Source organism: Topomyia yanbarensis, chromosome 2 (assembly GCF_030247195.1).
Source record: "Topomyia yanbarensis strain Yona2022 chromosome 2, ASM3024719v1, whole genome shotgun sequence".
In the NCBI taxonomy this organism is placed as follows: domain Eukaryota; kingdom Metazoa; phylum Arthropoda; class Insecta; order Diptera; family Culicidae; genus Topomyia; species Topomyia yanbarensis.
In genome coordinates, this window is record NC_080671.1 from 303511973 (window position 1) to 303528977 (window position 17005).

Here is a 17005-nt window from a genome sequence, read left to right on the forward strand (position 1 = left end):
AGTATCTTCGATGAATTTTACAAACGTTAAACAGCACATCATTTGATAAAATAATTTTGGCGTTATATCCTCTAAGAAGTATTTATGGCGAATTTACTCTTCAAACAAATTTAGTTCCAGACTCAATGCATTCAGCAAATTTTTGGAGAGTTTTATTACAAACCACTTTGTTGAAGACATGAAGGCTCCATGTGTTTAAGGTATTAACATATTTGAGCCTTTTTCTATTTAATTTTAAATTAAATTATTATGATTTTACTGTTTATGATAAATCTCTTCTATTGTTTATAAACGATAAAATTTGCATTTTATCCAAAGCTTAAGTTTGTGAAGCTCACAATAGAGAGTTATATTAGAAAAAACAAGATTCCCATTCGTGCGATAATTTATGTTAAAAGGGTATCCTAAATTAATTGGTATACTTAAGGGTTTACATGTTGCAGATAGAGAAAATTCATAAATGTTCAGCTTTTCCTACACAATATTACAAAAGCTTCTTAAACAACTGTTCCTAATAAGATTATGTAAACTATAAATTATTTGAAAATTTTTAATAGAAGTGACGGAAGGTTATCGAAAAGCTTCGTGAAAAATAAAATTCCAGTAATGATAATGATTTTCCCTAACGGGTTTCGAGAGTTTTTTATTTGTTCTTTGGAATTAGGATTAGGAATAATAATTCAGATCAAAGATATTATTGGGAAATCATTTTTAGAAAAAGTCGATATCGAAGTAAAGTTTGAACTATGCACGCATGCACTTCAGAGGTAGCGAGACATCAAGAGCTGAAATTTCAGTGCTTAGTTCTCAGCCGCGTTAGGAATTTTAGTAAACGCTATTGAGTATGAACTTCAAATCCATTCGAAAGTTTGTTGTTCGAATTTTTTGATTTAGCACGACATACATAACCCCTTTAGGAAAATTCAGTTTTACCTACACAATGCATTGATTGAAGAATTTATATATGTTATTAACAGAGCATTAGCAATAATTCGTTTGTATATCTATTTTATGGGCCATTTTTCCGCTTTTCCATTAAATTGGTTCAACATTTGAGATTTCTTGCACTGATACTGTCCTATGCTAATTTGAGCGATTCTCTGAGTCCTGCCACTATCCCATGTATTATGTGTTATCAAAAATATCGCGAAGCATCAAGTTCTCAACGTTCTCAATCGATATAATACCCGAAGAAAGTGATAAGAGTTATAAGAAATGTATCATCACACTGTTATGTGGATTAAAAGCGTTTTTTGAAACATTTTCGGTTATTTCCAACGGGGAAAACAAATCGATAACGAGTTAAACGAAAGCAATTATGTGAAAAAATCCTCCCAGAGGCAGTTTTCGAAAAGCAGCCCTTAGTACTCCGGCCCAATGCACAAACCCTTATGCTATCCCTGGGCTACGATGACGTCTCAGAAAGAACACATGGTTATGGCGTTGGAGACAGTAATCGACCACTGCCTCTGAAGCGATATCACACACAACTGCCGCTGCTGCCCAGCCCCTTTTGATCTATTTAATTTCCCCGCCAGATACCAACGACGGAGTTTTTATTATCGTCTGATGTCTGATTTTAGCTCATTGCCCATCGTACTTCAGTAGTGACAAAGCTAATAAGGACTGTTGATTTCTGGTCCTTTGCCCAGTTAAAAGAGGTATGACGGGAGCGAACCACATCCCCCTCCCTCCCCAATTAAATAGTTAAATCTTGTTTTGGGTTTTGATAAGATCCAATGCATTATTGAAGACATGTTTGGTGGTATCTAAAGGAGCAAAAAGATCGATGGTTTAGAGTTGTATTTGACTACAACTACAACCTATACTAGATCGCTTGAAAATTTTATTAAATTTTTGTTTTTGTAGCACCGTGCAATCGATTTAAAAAAAAATCGCTTCAGAAAGCCTAGATGAGGAGGGTAGTTAGTGCTTTGTAGTAGGTTGTTAAATTATGTTACTGATTGATTGAGACAGTTTTGAACAGTAATGTTGGACCTTAAAATGCTTTATTGAAAATCTGGAATCGTTCGATCGCTATGTTTAATATCCTTTTAAGGCTCAGTTGAAGAAGATTCGAAAAGCGGCCACCTTTGAAAACTAAAAAAACATTGAATATACCATCGACCAAATATTCATGGAAATCAATTTATAGCATTCTAACAATATCCCGAATGCATTAATTCCACGAAGCTTGTGTAATGGATAACAAAAAATGTTTTTTTTTTTTCGTTTTCCATGATGCTCGCTTTTCGTAGCTTTCCAGTTGAACTTTAAAAACCTTATTGCTCACATAACTTTTTCAGCCGAATCTCAGCATTTTGCACCATTACCAAGATCTCATAGAAAACACTTTGCTAGTCGTGTTCTCAATGAAACTAACTTTTGCTAGCTAAGACGTGGAGAGTATTTCTCTGTGCTGAGATATCTGCTTCTTAAGTCGATAGCAATACTCGCCGCACTTTAGCGCTAGGGAAGCATCTCAAAGGTTTCATACAACACATAGGCGTAGCAAATGACTATGATATTTTATAGTGTAGGCTGCTGGGCTTACAGCACGCTTCCCTCCATATAGTATATAAATTATTATACACCACAGAGCCACCGTTGGCCTGTTTCTTCTCTTCTTCGCGTGAGGTGCAGTGAGGTTGTGTCAGGTTGCGTTTTATACCTACTTGATTCGGTCTATTCCCTTAGATGTATTCAACATTTTAACCGTAATGGACTGCTTCTTCGTCTTTAGACAGACTTATGGAAAAAGAAAATTGAACATCGAAGCCTTGGTCATCCGAGCTATTTACTTGTAATTGCAATCAAGGTTGCTGCAATTTTCATGCAAGGTCGGTGTTGCACGCAAGTACAGTAATGCTATAAGACACTGTTTGGAGCTTGCACGCCAACGTTTCGAGTGATAATATAATGAGAAGGAGAAGTATAAAGTCCAATGCTGGTAGTCTTTTAGCTTCATTTCGATGTGTATCATTTGAAAGATTTGTCGTAGCATACGTCGTATAATATGTATATGAAAATAATATGAAAAGGTTTGGTTTGATCGACAATTTTCATGCTGATTCAATCTTTTTTTTTGGTATTCGCTTCAGTGAATCGAGACTGTACAGAGTCTGTAGTTTATCTCGACGGTTCGCTCGTTTATAGTAATTACTTTCGTTCTGGTAGGTAAACTTTGAAATCGATTACATGGATGTATTAAAACGAGGGGTTCAAATATTGACAGGTTGTAGCTAGGGCGAATTCATATATTACGCTAATTCACACTTTGACCTAGGAGTATAGAAGGAAGGACGTTGATACCATAAACCAATAATAATTTACTCGAGAACTTGTGTATACTTCAATGATAATTAAAATGATAGTTTGGGTGGCTAATAAGCTTCCCTGATCATTTCAGCTCATTTGGTAAACTGGAAGTGGTTCCCAAACAGCTCAAAATTTGTATGGGAAAAATTGCGCAAATGTTTGGAGAATCGCATAAGTTTTTCGTGAGAAAAATTAAGAATCCTCTTGTAACAACAAATCAACTTGTGGAGACTACAAGTCAATCCAATAAAATCTAACAAAGTAATAAGCGCACAAAGTTGAGGGTGCCATGGGTTGTAGTTGGGGTGGCTCTGGCGAAAGTGAAAAAAGCCGCTTATGATGAAACACGATGGGCATGAGGTAGATAAATTCGACTACATGAATTTCAACTTTTAATAACATGAAATGCTGACCATTTGGAATGATTATATCTTCGGCAAACTAAACCAGAATGTCAAAGGGTTCCCGATAAAGACTAATGTAGTATTATCCCACCAGGTAGCGCTACGAAGTATGCAAATGTTTGATAGTTAATTTATATATTAGGTCAAATCTCATGATCGGAAATGCTGGGCAGGGTGGACGCTTCGACAAAGTGAATCATCAGATAAAGGGCTTTCCGACGGACCGTACTTTAATTTAGAATTATTCCACTGGGTGACGCTAGAGTTCCTGAGAATTTCATATATATTTGATACTGGGTCATATCTCGTGAGTTCGTCGCTTGCACCAATGCAAAGTGAACATGCGCGTAATTCGACGCACGACTTGGTGGCGCAGGGCTGAAATGTCTCGATGTGGATTTTAGAAAAGATTCGCAATAACTTTGATCAACAAAATATGCGCATCAAAATAAGAAATAACGCTCCAAATTTTATGTAAATTGCATATCTGCAGGCAATTTTATGGCCCGATATTGTGTCGTCTCGTAAGAAAACAAAATTGCCTGGAAGGATACGGCTGACTTTTACCGAACTTTTTCGAGAAAATAGTCGAAATTAAATAGTTAGCAGTAAAAATCTCGGACTTTTTAGATAAATTATTGGACAAAAATATTTACGGTTTCTAAAAAAGTGATTAGTTTAGTTGAAGTTGATTGATTTCATTAATATACAAGGAATTGTTTGAACAGATTGAAACGATGCGTGAAAGTTGTATCATTTTAAATTTGAATTTATGTTCATAAAAGGTACATTAAATGACAAAATAATCGTTACCGGTAGATGCTGAACGTGTTTAGAATATGGTTTGTATTTTGTTTCGATGATTTTGGTAGAGGGAATCATCTTATCGCATGTTACTGAAAAAAGTCTCATTTGATCAAACTTACCCCGGTGATCAAAGATACCCCGTTTTACGGTACTCACAAACAATTTTAAATGATCGAACACGATTAAGAATACAGGCCAATTAGGGTTAATGTGACTATTTTCGCCCTGTTTCAACTATCACTCTATCAATATTTACTCGGGAAGTGTTATCAATTTATAACGAAATCTTTTTTTGCGCGAAGATAAGTCTCATGCAAAAAATCCGTATTATTTTGAGGAACCGTTTAAAAACAATCCGTGTTAGTAAGGAAGCCGTGCATAATAAGCAAGTTAGTTTAAGTTTTGGATTTTTCGATGCGTATGGGGCTGCCTATTGTCAAACACTGTATGTAGAGATAGGGGCGTCAGTTACTTGGGCTGGTCCAATGTGTGTAAACAGTAAACAACTTTTCAAAAAGATTTTTTTAATCATAGCCAAGATTTTCAATTGTCATGGAGATCAACCAATGAGTCAACATGGTTTTTAACTTTTCGTAAAATAGCGATTTTTTATTGAAAAACAGGTCATTGGCAATTGTAAATCGATTGTTTTGGATATGCACTTCGGCCAACACACTCAACCCAAACTAACTTAATATTTTCATTCAGAGTTAGCATCAGTCTGAGGAAAGACTCGGTCAACCGTGAACAAATCCTGTTTCAAACCGGACTTACCGAGAGACTACTACGAAAAGAGTACGGACTTTGAATGAAAAAAACGCATTAACATAACGGGTTTTTATTTGTCGATTCCGAAATATCGTGAACAGCACTGTAGGTTGAACGATGAGGCTAATGGATTTTCAAACGTATAAGGGGCCGTACACAAATGACGTAGCTTTTTTCTGGCGATTTTCGACCCCTCCCTCCCCCCTCGTAGCATTTGGTCACAAAATTCTAACCTCCCCCTTGTAAATGACGTAGCATATCTCTAACCCCCCCCCCCACGCAACGCGACCGGGAGAAGAAAAAATTTCATATGTTTTTCAATTCTTTTAAATATATGTCCTTACAAAATGTTTGACGACTTTTATCGACATTTTCATTATAACAGCAAATTGCCTACAAAAGAAGCCCATTTCATGACAAATATAGTGTGGATAGTTTTGTTTAGAATTTTACATGTCATAAAGCACGAAGAAAAGTTCACAATCCTGCAGCTGCCAACGATTTTAGGAAGCATAAGCTCAACTAAATTACTAAATTTTCTTTGATTGAATCCGAAAGAAAATTCAATTCAGCTATTAAAATAAGTCTACTAGTTAGCAATATTAGCTAACTAATGTGGAAATTTAAATCCGCATGAAAAATTTATCATTTTCTTTGCGAGCCTGCCATTCCGCGAACAGTAAAATTTACAAAATGAAAAAACCGCGTGAAAATCAACTTAGGAATGGAGGAACATTAAATTTTTTCTCTAATTAATGGGTTTTGATGCCCGCCAAAAAATTAAAACTTAATGCTACGTCGCACAACTTCTGACCCTACCCTCCCCCTCGTCACACTTCATCACAAATTTGGTGTACCCCCCCTACCCCCTAAAATGCTACGTCATTTATGCATGACCCCTAATTTGGTTGACAGTTTTACATATGACAGCTGGAGGAAAACAACCCCCACAGGTAGCAATGAGGTATATATATATATATATATATATATATATATATATATATATATATATATATATATATATATATATATATATATATATATATATATATATATATATAATATATATATATATATATATATATATATATATATATATATATATATATATATATATATATATATATATATATATATATATATATATATATATATATAGGTGTGGCAGAACACACGGTGTGCTAGTGTTGGCAACCAAAAATATGTAAACAATCCAGAAGCACAACGGGTTGACGTCATAGCGTTCACACGATTCAATGGGAGCGGAACGAACGGTACGACGATAGCAAGTCGATTTATTCTGTGATCACTCACACTACTCATGTAAGATTCATCTTACGAATACCAAAGTTCCATCTTCGCCATACCTGTATATACTACATTGCCCAAGTAGTGTGTTTTAAATGATTTGCATAGAACTCTATAGTTACGGTACCCGTTCCATTGGTCAATCATTCCAACCAGATGAAGGATGTGCAGTGATTTACTCGCGTTGTTTCAGCGAGGGGAGACAGGTCGTCTGTCGTGGAAGGCCGCGGTGTGAACATTGGGGTTCGTTGATTCGTCGCCGAACTCTAATCGGTTCTCATAAAAAGTAGAAGAGTTCTTCGTAGTCTACCATGGCAGGATTCAGCGAACATGCATCCGTATCTGCTTACTTTTAGGACTAGACACGCTGGAAAACCGAAGCCTTCCGTCGAAAAAAACTTTCACCAGAACTTTTATTTCAATTGAAAATTTCTGGAGTTTTCATTTAAATCATCATATCTAGTAATGAGAGGTTTCGTTTACTTTCTCTTCGGGTTTTAACGGCGTCACTATAGAACTTTTGACTAATTTTACAATGCGGTTCAAAAGACGGCGGCTTTGACTAGCATAGTATGCAAAGAGTTGAGGGGTAAATGTTAAAGTGACCGAATTATTAACAGAAGAGGAAGTAAACAATGAGAGTCTCTCACTGCTAGATATGTGTTTTTGAAAAAAGCCTCAAGATTTATACGCGCCAAAGAGTTCTACGCTAAAAAGATTTCCTTTCTAACCAATCTAGTAGACACTGGACAACACGAGCCCATGGGATTTGTCGTAGCACATTTTCAATTGGGTCATTGGGATCGGGTGAGTTTCTGTCTAATACATTACATGTTGTGAGTTCTTGCTATCAAGTATTTTCGAGTTCCTGAATTGGACATGAATATTTCATCCGATGAACGAAACCACAGCAACTAAAAGTGAATTTTGCAGTTTGTTTTGTGTCAGGCTCAACATTGATAAATTTTTAGTTCAAATTGTAATTTAAAGTTAGATTTTAACTTTTAATGAGTTTAACCAAATTATTAAATATGAGAACAAATATGATGTTTTTGCGTCTTGTCGAATGGAATTTGAAGGGCCAGTTAATGGTAGTTTAAGTCAATAGTTCTGGCAATTTCCAACTAAAAAATATTTAATTTTTCAACTTATTGTAGATGACTATTTAATGAAAAGATACATTTTTGCTAGTTGAGTAGTACTTCTGGATTATAGGGTCTACGGTGTCCTTCCACAGCTTACTTTTGCAATGAGGCTGTAGTTGCCAAGGATTTGTTTGCCATACATCCTTGCTTTAGACGGGTTTTTATATATGTTAAGGTATGTAGCCAATTTTTTTTATTGAATACTCGTTAAACGTTTTGCGTAGTACAATTTCTAATTTCTAAAATCAGCTTGAAAACTTGGAAAAGTACTAATACTTATTAAAGACACATTCGACGCACTTGTATCGCTTACCTCATGAAAATAAATCTGCTAATATACGTAAAAGTTGTTCTGAAATATGTTGCTATAGGTTTAAGGTTCTCAAATCATAGATATATAGAAATTTTTAAAAAGAATTTTATGACGGTCGGCAATAAAAACCAGTAATACATTTAAGTTCATTTTTTGATAATTGAATTGATTTTTCCGTACCAGACCGGCAGGTTTGTAATAAAATTAATTTGGAGTAATCTTAAATGCCATTTTATTGTTTACATATTGTACAAAGATTTCATCTTTGGACGCAGATTTGTTGAGTGAATGGATCGCCGTATAAAAGGGAGGGATGCAAAAATTGACCATTTTTGCGTAGTCCCCTAACGCAAAAATCATGTTTTGTGAATTTTTCACGGAAGAAAATCACGCTATCCATGAAATCTTTTCTAAAGCTATTAGTACTCATCTATACCTTTCTAAAAATGTGCTACATGTATATAACGAGCTTCGAAATCGTTCTTTCACAGGGGTGCACTGAAGTGTTGTCCCCTAACGCTTTCCGTTACAGTACGATAAATACATCTGCAGAGTTACTTTGAGAGCCTACAGAACAGGATACAGACTCAAAAGATATAAGCAACCTATTTCAGCAAGAGCGCAGTCATGCAGTGGTATGATGGGCCTAAGGGGTGGAGAGGGGGTGGGGTATGCTATTAGTGGGAAGGCCTACCTTATATTATCGAAAAATAATCGAGTTTTTCATTACATCTATCAATAGATAAACTATCTAAGGATAAATCAACAATTTCAGAACAGAGTTCGAAGTGATTTCAAAGATATAGAATGGAACGCATTAGAATGTCAAACAAATATAAGAGCGCAGGGAAGAATTTGGTCATAGGGAATAACACTCACTCGTCCTCCCTAAATATTCTTTCAAATTGACGGTATAATTATTGACCACGTGGAACACACCACGGTTTGTCTTTTCGGAATTGATTTTCTTCTACATGAACGTAGTTTAACGCAGCTTTTTAATGTTTTTATAGCACGTTAAAGTCAAAATTTTATCCTGAGGATATGCATTTCTTTGCATTCGCAAATAAAAGATGCAATTTCACGAAATTCTCCAGTTTTCTTTCATTGAAGTAATTCAATGACAAGACCGCAATTGTGTGAATTTTTTGACGAATTTTTTTGGGCTGTGATATAGCTACATTTTCACAAAGCTGGGTCTTTCCCTTCTTTTCCAAAAATCGCGTAAAATGGCTACATTCTGATAAATTTCCGCTATCATAACTTTTAAGTGCCGTCTTGCAAATCTATGAGTAGAAACGGTTGTACAAACGCCAGAGTTTGAACTGGGAGGGCGATATTCTCTTTCGAAATGTTTACTTTAACCGTATTATTGGTTTTTCGCGACATTATATACAATATTTAAATATAATAACTGCTTGACTGGCATAATCGTTTGACAGTCTTACTTTGTTAAATTCCTTCAGAGTCCCATTTGTTTATTTTAACGCAACAAGAAAATAAATATTGAACCACCCTAATGACGTTTTTTGATCTGCCCCAATCAACAGTCAATTTTATTTTAAAGATTTTATAATGTCAAAAAACAAAGTCAGCGCATCAAAATTACTTGAAAATAATACACAAAATAAAAATTTGTTGAGTCACCCCAATAAACAGTTAATTTTATTTCATATATTTTCCGAACTATGTATATTGACATACATATTGACAACTATACCCGATCAGAAGGACATAACAAGATTATAACACAATTGTATCAACGGTTGATATGTATAACAACTTGTGTTATATTTAGATATTGGAATAAAAAGTGAGTGTACTGATTTCAGATTTTACAGTTTCAAATTTTATATTACATCAAAATTAAATCACAATGAGTTATAACATATACATTATAACATATACATCAAATGATAAATGCAGGTAACACCGAATAAATTGTAATGAACAATAGGAAGTAATAAGATCAACTGGATGGCAAAAAATGATTTAATGATCAATAACAACGAGTGAATCAGTTTATTAGCTGTTAGTCTATTTGCGTTCTTGGTTTACAAATTGAAATGAAGTTTTTGTTAGCAGAATTTTCATCTTTTGGTTGAACTGTTACGCTCACGCATTGTTTTACTGTTTCTGTAAGCCTGAAAACCAATATGCTGTCATAACGTTCGTATGTGTACATATTATTGTATATTTTTGTAGTGATTAATTGTTGTCCCAAAATATACACGTTATTGTCATGATCAATCAAAATCCGTATGATTTGGAAGAATTTTTTGTTGACATTTATAAATGAATCGTCATAAGCAAACTTCGCACATGCTGACTTAGTGCAAATTTTAATTCCGTTGCAATACCATTTTCCAACATCATTGAATTCTCTTGGGATTACATCATTTTCGAATTCAACATTATCTTGAAGAACACAGCTATTTTTATGATTATACCTTGGATTTTTCCGTGATGAAGACCAAATACTGTCAACCCATATTTTTGCAGAAGTGTCGGTTGTTATTTGTGTGTGATGACAAATACGATTCAAAATAAATTTTGAAGCAACTTGAATGACTGGGTGGTTGTTCGATGTGTGGAATTCAATCAGCATGCTGTTTCCATTTTCGTATGGAAAAAGCGAAAAGTTCCATAGTGCTCCCAAATTCTTTACCGACGCTACCAAATGCGTAGCTAAATGAATATTATAAACAACATTTTCTAATCCGAAAGTATTCTGAAATTCTTTGACGAATTTGATCAAGCTTTTTTCGCAAATTTCTAGCGTACGTTCGGAAATGTGAAATTGAAGAAGTTCATAAATACTTGTGGAAAACAGCATTATCATATCAAGGTAACGTTTCGGTAACAGATCGTACATGCATGGATAAATGCAATGAAACAGTATCGTTTCCCATTCGCTAGCTTTGAATTTACGGAACTCATCAACCTTTCTGATATATCGCGGGAAGTAGCTTGGGAGTCTGATTGATAAAAGCCGTTTCTCTATTAATTGTTTATGGTTTCCTACATAACAGGGTCGCAATTTATTGGTTCCTTCGGCTGTTACTAAAAATTCCCATATAATTCTTGTAACGCCCATCAGACCCATGTGCATGTAATCAGGTGGTAAACCGTTGATTATGTCGAAATCTGGAACCCCAACCAAAACACAGAGTCCTTTTATACCAAATACCGGTTCTTTTGAAGCGGTTCTTTCCATTTCAAACATGATTTCTCTCGTTGCCTTATCTTCTCTTGCCTTCGTTTTCCGGTAAGGATATCTAATCTGATTATCAACTGATTTTCCCGGATGCAAGCAATACGTGCATCCATATCGACCATTATATTGCTTTGAGCAAAATAACTCACATCGACCAACGGAATCTGTACAATTTTGAAGCAAAATTACTTTGTAGAACTCTTTTCCAACAGTCATACCATTTCGTAATCGTTGCAGCTGAAGCACAAAGTTTTTATGAAACAGGGCCATGTTTGGCTTCCCTGGGTTGAACCACAAAGCGGCGAGAATGAGATTGTTCTTATTGAAACGTAATTTTGGTGGTAAGTTGTTCAGAGTTATAAATAATGGATATACAGGCTTCTTATTTGAGCATTTGATGGCAGCAGCACTGTCTTCATTTGCAGAAAGAGTTATGTATTTTGACATGTTATCCTTCATTGTTATTGATTGCGCCAATTTCCCACGACTTATGTCGCGAATATCGTCATTAACGACCACAGTTTCGTATTCTGCTATCTCTTTGCAGTACTTCATAATGATTTCCCCGAGGGTCTTTTCTATGGGAAAAGAAATAAAAAATCCTTTTTTATAGAACCACAATTTTCTACAGGACATACGGTGTCAGGATGCGGAGCAGTTTCATATCTAATTGAATAATAAATGGTTATTTGTATATGTACAGGCATCATTGAAAAGAAGAGCGTACCCGAACTGGCAATTAACACAAAAATAGACTCGTTCGATGTTGTAAGGAGCTGGAAATACATTAATGAATGTGGCAAAACTTTCAGGAAAAGTTTTGTGTGTTGTTAAAACATTCATCATTCGCATGAGATCTTCTAAACCTTCTTGGGTTAGCTTGTGTCTGATGTAAAAATTTAGGGCCATGAACAGTATGTCTTTGACCCGAATGTTATCATTAAATTTAGCATGTTGATTGTAGCTATACGTATATTCCTGGAAGAAACTTGTTCATAGTCTCATTAACTTTAAGTATAATAAATCAATAAATACCGATCCGGAATTAAGCTCATCGTTTAAATCTTCAGAGAGAAAAGAGTCTTCTGAGACATTCTCCGTATCATGGAAAGTTCCTTCGTTGTGTGATACCTCCTACGAATACGTTTTAAATAGCAAAATGTTTTTGAAACTATACTTTACAAAATTACTGTATCGTGTGCCAATTCATTCTTAGGGTCTGATTCGACTTCAGAAATGTCTCCCAACGGTGAAGAGCCATCCGAAACTGTTTCACTACGTTCTAGATCGGAGTTAAACAAGGAATTGTATCCAATTGCTGCAGAATTGACATCGATATTCTGATATAGCTCCACATCACCATCATTTTGTAGAATATATTCATTTTGATAATCAGTAGCTAACCAAACATGTTTCGGCTAAGTATCAAAACAATAATTAATAAAAACGGTCAACAGAACATCATAATATAACTTACTTTTCTGGTATATTTGCGATTGTACCACGGACTTTTTAAATGGTAATGTCGAGGTCTACGGTTCATTTTGTATTGAATAATTTTATAAAAATGTACTGAAATTCGTAGGCTGATGTGAAGGCTGAAATATAAAGTTCTAATCGAACCCAAAACAACGGTTCCAATTGAGTAATGTACACAAATATGGCGGATTTAGGAAATACGGCGTGGGGAGTATTGGGATTGAATTGAAAGGAAATGCATTTAATTGTGGTTAAATACGAAGAGCGAAACTTTATACACTTACATACTATTGTAATACAAATAAAATATAAATACGTGTAGTTTTAATCACATTAAAAATTACAATGCTATTGAGCGACGTTTTTCACCCTCATTTTGGCAAAATCTGAACATTATAAATTATTTACACAGGCTCAATAACGTAGAGCAAGACGTTTTCAGTATTCAGCTTTTTGTTGGTGGCTGTGTTCCTAAATGCGCCCCCCACTTTGACAAGTCGCCCGTCCAGTATCAATTTTGACAAATCGTCAGTTTTGTCAATTTTGACAAGCCGTTCTTCAGTCAGAACTTTTATGCGGTAGGCGTTAATTTCTGTTCTCAACTCAAACGTTAAACGTCAAATTTAAACGTTGTAAATTTTGTCGAAAATAAAAACCGATTTCTGTACGGATCTACAGTCTGGATTTATTCGATTACAACACAATTCAACAGCAGCACTAAATTAGAAATGAAGATATAGAACATACACTTTTCAAAATTTGGAATACGCAATCCACCTGCAAAAATCGATCGACTAACCACGCGCAATTTCTTCTTATTTTTTATTTATTTATTTCTTACAATCGAGTATTCCAATTGAAATACTGAGGAAAACAAAACATCAGCGACAATCGATTTCTTCGGTTAATGGTCCAGCTGGCGTTTGTCAACTTTCTATGCGGATATTTTTTTCTGTCGAAATTCAGGCGAGAACCGAGCTTCAAACTGCTGAGAATATGCTTATAAATCTATTGATCAGCATTTAGATACGCAAAGGGCAAAGCAAATTGATATCAACGAAAAAGTCGATTAGAAAAAAATTTCAAATTTGACGTTTAACGGTAGAGAGAACAAAAATGAGCAGGAAGAAGAGAGCTGTGAAACTTGAGGCTGAAGGGATGGCTTGTCAAAATTGACACTGCTTATGATTTGTCAAAATTGACACTGGACGAACGACTTGTCAAAGTGGGGTGCGCATTTAGAAACGCAGCCACCGACAAAAAACTGAATAATCTATCTAGATTGTGTATTTTCCCAAAGACATCAAAAAAGCAATTTCAGTCGTGCAAAGTAGGGAAAAGGAATCTCATTCATTCAAACTACAAGCCATTCGATGTTTACACAAAACTCCTGGTTGTCAAAACTAGCAGACAAAATCTAGAGCTTTTATTCAAAACGATATATCTACAATGAGTGACTCTCTTTGTTTACTTTCTCTTTCGATTATTACGGCGTCGCTAGAGGACTTTTCACTTATTTTACAGTACAGATTAAAAGACGATGGTTTTGACTAGCATATTATGCAAAGAGTTGAGGAATAAATGTTAAAGCGACCGAATTATTAACAGAAGAGAAAGTAAACAATGAGAGTCACTCATTGTAGATATGTCTTTTTGAAAAAACGCTCAAGAAATAACTTAGTAAACCGTGCAGCCAAATTTACTGTTCATCTCACCGCGTATTTTGTACTGTAAATATGGTCTTTGTACTGGACATCTCAATTATTTGTTTACCATTTATCAGTCAGTGTCATTCCAATCTATCACGAGATCTGTCAAAAGCATTTCGTATTCGATTAGAATGACACTGATAGATAAATGGTCAACAGGAGATAGTCGAGTCTTTATACCAGATCTTCTTTGTTCGAAACCATTAGATTGTCAAATTAGTGGCCCTCTAGTAAAAGTCTGGACATACGAAAACAAGTGTAATAAAACCAATGCCGACAAAACATTTTCGTAGAGTGAGCTTAGCAATCCTTGAAAAGTTCATGCACTCAAAAATCAATTAACCATTCCATGGGATGCTTCAGCTGATTTTTTGTTCGCTTTGTTTTTCTGTTTGGGAAGACTGGAACCACCAGTATCATGGCACGGCAAATAGTCCGCTAATGTCACAATACTTCCTTCTAGAATTTCTAACATAGAATTCTATACCCGCTTTTTAACGTGAATATTTCGCGTGAGCCCTTTTGACAATTAGCTCGAACTATTTGCCAATTGAAATTGGGCACCTGCAAATTGGTATAGAAAATGGATCTCCGACATTGGATAATTGACAATTTCAATTTTATTTAAGCCAATTTGAAAAACATGTCGAATTTTGGCATTTAATATAAATAGTTAATATTTCACTTGTATTATGAAGTTTAGTCGGCTTTGGGGAATATCTCATTATTTTTGGGTAAATTTGGACTCCCTCTCTTTCGTTTTTCGTTGGAGGAAGTAGGATGCACAGATTTTAAATTACCTACTGCTAGGTAGTGCAAGTTTTCTGACAGTAAAAATTATTAAACCTGTGTGGCAAAGTAAAACATGTATTTATTATGCATTTACCGTATACGTGGTTGATTAACTTTAACAAAAATAAGACAGAAACCATACTAGAATCTAAAATTATTCAGAAAGTGGCCTCATTAAACCTTACTAAACACATATGACATGGAAAAACGGTGCCTTTCATCAATATAGTGGATTCAAGATACAAAATATTGTCGGCATAAAATAAATGAACAAGACTCCATTTTCATTAATAAAAATAGCTACACTGTTCGGAAGATTTCGGCAGGGTGAAAATGTGCTAAAAAAGAACGCCGAAGGAAAAATAAAAAGCCGATTGTAACGTCTTGTTTTTGGTTCACACCTGAGACAAGACATGCGAAAAGCAAAAAATCGAACGCCAAATGCAGCAAAGGGGTACTGTCAAATGCAGCCAGTTCATTTAAACTATGTAAGATGGAAAAAGAGTCTATGTGAGACGAACGATGGAATAAACATAAAAAATAGAAGAAAACATCTATCGGCAAGTCCCGTCCCAGGTTTACACCAGCTTGACAGCAACGCCCAGTTGAGAATGTCGGGTGTTCATTGAATAAACATCCAACGAATTGAATTAACATAGGATGACTTTCTCTTACTGGGTGGATGACGTAAATAATTATTTTCAATGAAAGGTCTGTTGACATATTACGAACTGAACGATAATTGCCGCCATTAATGCACGTATAAAGCTGGAGAAACTGTTTTTATAAATGATATGTTCCCAACCTGTGTCTGTCTTGCACTTGATCTTGTATGTAACCTAGGGGTCATTCATAAATTATCTAACGCAAAAATTGTCCAAAATGTGACAAATCGTCACAAATTTCTCTATCCCGGCCCCTCCCCTATTACATAACAAATACTTCAAAAAAATGTTCCACAGTAAAACACATGTTACGTAACATTTTAGCTTACTCCCTCCATATGTCACTACTTGTCACAATTTATCGTACCTTTTCTCCCCCTTAAAGCGTTACGTAATTTATGAATGGTCCCTTCTTTGTTTGCATTCTACCCGTAACCCAAAGGTGTTTAAAAGTGCGCCCAGAGCGAAGCCAAATCTACCTATCAAACATGTCAGTGGCTACCCTTCGTGCAAAATAAACAGTAAAAAAGTAGTAGTGTTAATAAAAATACTACTATGGGAAAATATATCAATTGACTAAATTGAAATTTTTTTTATATTCGTATAACAATGTACAAGAAATTACATGGAAAAGTATTATAAATAAAGTGATATAAGCCATGCAACAGTAAGTTTACAATTTGCTTCGTATCAATTAATTGTGTAACTCTGTTGAAGTCACTCATAGTTACAGCAAAAACTGTGGGTGCCAGAAACAAAGAAGTAGTCGTCATTTTATGCAGTGTTGCGCATTCTTCTGTATGGGATTCTTTAATACACAGCCTCTACCGTGAACAATTAGGACAAATTACTTATTGACATTTTTTTGTTTGAGATTTGACAATTTCATATTAACTTTTCGAAAGGGCTAATTAATTTTGTAAATAAACTTTTCTTTTGTTTCTACGAAGCATAAACATGTGGAATAACGAGTATTTTTCATAAAATTCCAACCTGCAGCGAGATAATGAGCAAAATTAGTTTGTTTGCAAAATTCTCTTGCCCATTTGAAGAATTATGTTAATTCTTGTGAATTGACAA

The 17005-nt window shown here is 35.0% G+C and overlaps 1 protein-coding gene across 2 annotated transcripts in view; it reads right to left on the reverse strand.

The window, feature by feature from the left end:
* Window positions 1-17005, reverse strand: part of LOC131683420 (uncharacterized) — a 56823-nt gene that overhangs the window by 26392 nt on the left and 13426 nt on the right. The gene's annotated exons all lie outside the window — the stretch shown is intronic.